Genomic DNA, 6,099 nt, shown 5'->3' with positions numbered 1-6,099 from the left:
CCTGTAACGAAGTTGGGGTCAAAGCTTGAGAAAAAAGAAATTGCTATTCACCACAAAAGCGAGAGTAAAGCAGACGTTTTTTTTAGCGTTAGCTCTTCGTCAGAGCAGCGTCTCCAATCTCGTTCCCAGGCTCTCTCTCCTTTGCCTTCCGGAGGTAAAGGGGCGAGAGCCTAGGAACGAGGAGACTCGACTTGCCTCCAGGCGTCGTCAGGTTGCGAAAATAAAGTACCTTTTCTGAGATAAATTTCTTTGCTCTATTTTATTTTGGTCACTGCAATAAAGCCATGACATTTCTCGCGGGAAGCTGATCAACGGTATAATTCATGTTAAATAAGTTCTGCACAGGTCCGAAACGGATGACAAAATACAGGAATACAGGAAGCTATAAGGAGATTGCATGTCAATTAATCGATTTGTTATAATTACGCGTGGAAGAAAACGCTTTTGGGAAACAGTCGTAAACATTATCTTTATCATGATAAAGAAAAAAAAAACAGTAAACTAGACACATTTACTTGAAGCGACCCAAGGTTACCCAATTGCAGAGAATAAAACATCGTGACGCGTCATGAGGGCAAAGTACCGAGGGCTAAATTAAGGGTTCAGTACCGAGGCAGGAAGTCTTAATAATAAAAGCCGACATCTAGAACGGACGCCACTCTGTACTAGCTGAAATAAGTAGATAAGGAAATTTAGTCCCGCCAAGGTGACCTGCGCTAACGAGTTTAAAAGAATTCCTTTTAGTTTCTGGCGATTGTGGCTTGCTGAATGTATAATGCAACACTCGTGATTAACCTACACGTCAAACGATAGTTTGCCGTCTTGTTTTCAGTGTTTTCAATGTTTCCATTGTTTTAGCACTTTCTTGGAAACGATATCGATAAACTTCCGTTCCACGCAACTTAACCGTTTTCCTTGTTGCAGTTTCGTGACGGAAAGGGTACGAAACTACGACTAAACTACATCGTAACCGCACTTTTAAGCTAAGTAGTTTGCCATCGTATACGGTGGGCGACCTTTCTTGATCTTGAAAGACGGATTCTTGTTTCATAAGGGCTTTCTTGTATTGGATCCCAGCTTAGCGGGAGGCTGGTGAAACAGTCTGAGAATTTTGAAAATTCAAGTTATGAAAGTGGCTAGGTGTCAAAGGTAAACAACAGCAGCTCAGTGTAAAAAAAATGTCGAAAAATTCGTTTTCAAGTTCCTGAATTGAACACGGTATAAGACATATCATACATATAAAATAGAGCCCCAGGTAAAATAAAAGTATAACATGGGCTGCAAAGACTCAGTACACGGATTATAAAACGTACGTCGATGGCATGAGTAAACTTAACTTCGCTTTGAAAGAGAAATTTTTTTCACAACAGCGATGTTAGAAAATAATCGGTTCCATAAGTCAGTAATGGACGCTAAAGGCGTGAATCAATTGTTTAAAAAAAAAAAATTAAAGTAGTTGTTAGTAAGTTTCAGTTTTACCGGAGTCGCATTGTTACGGTTTCGTTGGTCTCAAAATTTCAGTGCTAACAGTTCGGGCACTGCTCAGCTGAGTCCATCCGGCAGTCTTGAAAACAACACTAAGCTTTCGAAACAAACCGCATTATATCAGTTCAACAACTAGTTCCGTATCGGGAACTCGAAAAAGTCATCTGGTTCTGTGCCAATAAAGCTGAAAACATCGGAGCAAATGTGGGCATTGAGTCTGGAGTGCGTTTTGTTTACTTTGGCTTTCGCTAAGGCCGTAGGCGGTTCGAACCTCCCTCGACATAGTCTTGAATACTTGATAAACATGGAGTCAAAACTACATTAAGGATATACGCTGTAACGCAGTTATGACCAGTGCCATGGTCAAGAGCACATTCAGACGTTTCAGTATTACATGGAGTCTAGGTGAAATATTATTCAGGTTCGTACGGGCGCACTGAGTAAAGCCGCCGAGTTATTAGGAAACTGGTCATGCAAACAGTCTCAAAACCATTTTAAAACACATGCGAGTCCGCAAATTTTGAGAAACTACTTTTTATTTCAACTAGGAGCCTTAAGTTCACAGCTTTAAATTAGTGTTATTTAAATTTTTCAGTGTGGAAAGGCAGAAGTGTTTGCGTGTCATTCACCGATGTCCTGCTGCCAAGGCAACAAACCCTTGGCCCTTTTCCCGCCCTTTCCCCAAGGTAATTACAATATTTTTTATCTCCCAACGAGAGCTTGCTCAAAATATTGAATCAATAATTAAAGGGACATCTTTGCCGCCGACTAATCTTGTAAAGGGATTTAGAAATACGTGGACCGTCGCATGAATATTATATGTCAAAGTCAAACGTTTTTTTAGCAATTATCGTGTCTCGGGCCCATTGGCTCACAGTTGAATCTTTCCCACCCACGCCTAGGAAAAAATTTCCATTTGCTTAAATGCGTGGGTTATTTTCATTTCACAAGGTACGCTGCCCTTTCTGTTTGTTCAGTCAGTTATTTGCGCAAGCTTCAATTCCCTCATATTATATATAGAAACAAGCATGGACTTACTTTCATAGGCGAGAACTTATCTCGGCGGGATTCACAAGAATACATTCCTCATTCGTAAAAGAGCAGTTTTTGAACCGAAGCTTGTTTCAAATGCCAAATTCATTTTTCCAAGCAAAAAGCAATTCATCAAGCACGGACATATTTTAAGTCACATAGTTTTCCTTCCCTTATATCTGCATTAACGAATCGACACACAACGACCTCATTTTGCATTGAATTTTATTCAATAATTACGCAATTTTCTTCAAGTTCCATACAATTAAAGTATATTGTCAAGTTTTTTGTTCAAATGGCATTATTGCCGACACAAGGAGCCCATACTTACTAGTACTTAGTTACACCATGGGCAAGACTATTTCAATTTACCACTTACAAACAGTATTGAGCAAGAGTTTTAACATTTACATATTCTTTGGAAGACATTTAACATGCTTCAATGACAGAAGTGAAAATTACGCCTCAACAGAATGACACTGCTAATTGCACTTTTACAAGTTGAAAATATAACTCTTAATTTATAAATGTTGCATCTTATGACTTAAATATGTAAATAATGTCAAATCTATCATAATTTCAACTTTGAAAAAAGTTAATAGAAAACTTACAAATACAAGGAGACATTTGATCAGTGGCAAGATGATTTTGTACATTTAACTTAAAACTTCTTAAATAATTAATATTTAATCCAACTTGAATCTAGCCTCAACCACTGATTAAAAATTTCCCATTCCTATTTTTTAACAAATATAATATTTTCATTTTTCTTTCTCTTGCCAGCAAGACATATTTTACAAATTTACAATGATGACTGATATTATCTGAAATGTCGCGGACATGTTTTCAGGTGATCTGTTGCTGACAGTGCGATGGAAATGAAATGAGGTGTTTTCTGGTCTGAATTATCAGTCGCATTTGTGCTGTCAAGTAAATTACTGCATTCCTGTGTTAACATTCAAGTAATTTTACAACTTCCAGGCTCATGACCATTCTTAAAACATAATTCATCAGAACCTTCCAGTATAAACACTTTCATTTAGTTTAGAAAGACAGTAAATTAGGTATTTTTAAAATAAACTTCAAGAAAACCTAGAATGTAGTGTCTGACCAGGAAACATTTCCGTGATCTACAGAAACGAAGTAAAACAGGTTTGTAAGATGAAAACATCTCAAAGCAGTTTTAATCTACACCACTGAGGTTCAAATAAGCCAGGCAAGTTGCATATTTGACAGCTAGATCAAAAGAATAATGTCTAGTTTTGCTAGGATTTGATTGGCTACTCAGCGACTTCCTCATTTCATATTCTTTCAGCTGCCACACGCCGCCTCATGGGCCAGACGCACGAAAAATTAGATGGCAACACATTTAGCGTCGTGAATATTCATGTCTACACATCCTTCTCGTTCTCCTCGATGATTGTATTCTGGTAGGAAAATATGTTTAAACTTTTCTTCACAGCCTCGGTCAGGTCTTCAATCTTCATATCCTCTGGGTATCCTCGCATGATCGGATCTTGTTTCTGTTCCAAAAAGCAGTGTTGAAGAGTGGACACGCTACCAGGTCTACAGATCCGTAACCAAGCCACGGCCTCGGCAGCTGTAAATCGGTACTGTCTGATCAAATAACAAGCGATCAGGGTTCCTGTTCTTCCCAACCCAGCGCGGCAGTGAACGGCCACGGCTCCATCACACTGTTCAACGACTCTTGTAAATTTCTTGATGATCGCTTTCGTGGGAATTCCGCCATCTTCATAATAAAGATCGTTGTGCGTAAATCCGTTGGCGGTAAAACAACGTGCGTCATAAATAAGTCCGTATTTTACCATGTTATCGTCCTTGTTCAGTCTTACAACTCCTTTGACACCAGTCTGCCTGAAATATTTCCTCAGTCGACTGAATCGACTCGCCTTAATTTCAGGTCTTCTCTGAGGATCAGTCAGCGCTAACAATTTGCCGGGTACAATCCAGTTCAAATCAAAAGCGCGCTCTTCTTGCTCGTATCTATTCAAGTCGAATTCGTCGAAGCAGAAGAACCCCAGTGCTGTTGCCTTCTCAAAGCCTTTAAGGCAATCCAAGATATTAAGATTATGAGATAGATTTCCATTAACATCACAGTAAGGAACCAGAGTGGATGGCGGAAAGTGTTGCTCTAATAAGCCATAAATTTCTTCGGCGGTCATTTTGAGTTGACACATCGCGAACGCGCCACACAGGAAGACAGAGCGTGTTCGCTTTTTCGCCTCGGAAAATCCCTCGTTGGCTGTTGTGTAAAGGACAATCTTCTTCGAGGCCGGGATCACATGAAGTTTAGTGTTCACAAGGCAACAGAACCGGTATATTCCAGCCAGATTTGCCGGACCGAAGTAAGGTGTGTCGTGAAATTTACAACCATCGAGAGTCCAGTCATGATCCACGCTAAAATAATGATATGTTGCGTTGTTTCGCGGTTTACAGCTAACACTCACAAAGTACAAGCGATCTTTAACCACTTCGCAAGAACTCATGATGTTCCTGTCCCACATTTTCGTTTTCGTGTCTTCTTAGCACGAGGAAACGAATCTACCACCGTCTCTGAACCAAAACAAAAGAGTAAAATAAACCGTCGTCGTGGCGCGCTAACATGCAGTCATTCATTCATGGCTGTGGCCCATTATCATAGCACGTGATAACAACAAAGATATGATTGGTCAAGAGCAGCCAGCCAAACAATTCATTGTTTGGTTAGCCAATCATAACCAGCAGAAAACAATTCCACTGGGTTCTCATATTCCAAAGTTCATCCCAGAGGAATTTGGCGCGAAAGCCAGAGTATTTTGGGAATGAGACATCAACAAGTTGCGTGGGGTTTGGTTGTTGACAAGGAAGTTGTTATTTTGAACGAATGTTCGTGGATGGGGGTGACCTGGAAATATCGAAAGTTTCTTTTTGCTCTCTTTGCGAAAGCGAAAATAACCATTTCTTTTATATTCGAATTACTTATTTTAGACCGTAATTACGCAACGAGAAAAATACCTGCTTGTGAAACACAGCATTCCTATGCAAATTTATCACGGATTTAATACGCCAACAACCCTGGCTAGTCGCATGTGACAATGACGCAGGAGTAAAATAATTACGGAAAATTCCACAACATCAAGAGTTCCATTGACATAAAGAGTATAACAATCAAGAAATACCTCAGCTTGTCGGTGTAAATACGCTCGTGCTGTTTAGCAGGTGCCGAAGCGACAAACTACAATTGTAGCTCCCTAGAGAGCGACTTTTCATTACTTCAACTAAGTACAAAAAAAAATTCTTCGGTTATTGCCACAGAATATTTTCAGTGTACTTGTGTTTCACCTCAAGATTGCCCAAAAAAAAAGCCATGCAAGAAAGAGATCGCTAATAATGCGCAGACGATAGAAGACCATAGAAATTACCGGAACCTTAGTCTCACGCACGTAGTCGGCTTGACGGGCCAAGCTAAACAAAAATGACGCGGTCAAAAAATGTCAAGTGTTTCAGTGGTTGACTCGGTACTAAGTATTCTAGAAAATTGAGTTCGTGTGTCTTTATTTCCGATCTGAACTTCACGTCTTT

The 6,099-nt window shown here is 39.7% G+C and overlaps 1 pseudogene; it reads right to left on the bottom strand.

Annotated features, from left to right (window-relative positions):
- Positions 1-2,725: 2,725 nt before the first annotated feature.
- Positions 2,726-5,876, bottom strand: LOC110051560 (dual specificity protein phosphatase CDC14AB pseudogene; annotated as a pseudogene).
- Positions 5,877-6,099: the final 223 nt, after the last annotated feature.

This window comes from Orbicella faveolata, unplaced genomic scaffold (assembly GCF_042242905.1).
Source record: "Orbicella faveolata isolate gen_17 unplaced genomic scaffold, um_ofav_v1 contig_2, whole genome shotgun sequence".
In the NCBI taxonomy this organism is placed as follows: domain Eukaryota; kingdom Metazoa; phylum Cnidaria; class Anthozoa; order Scleractinia; family Merulinidae; genus Orbicella; species Orbicella faveolata.
Note: the sequence above shows the minus strand (reverse complement) of the source record. Positions and strands in the feature narration are given on the sequence as shown.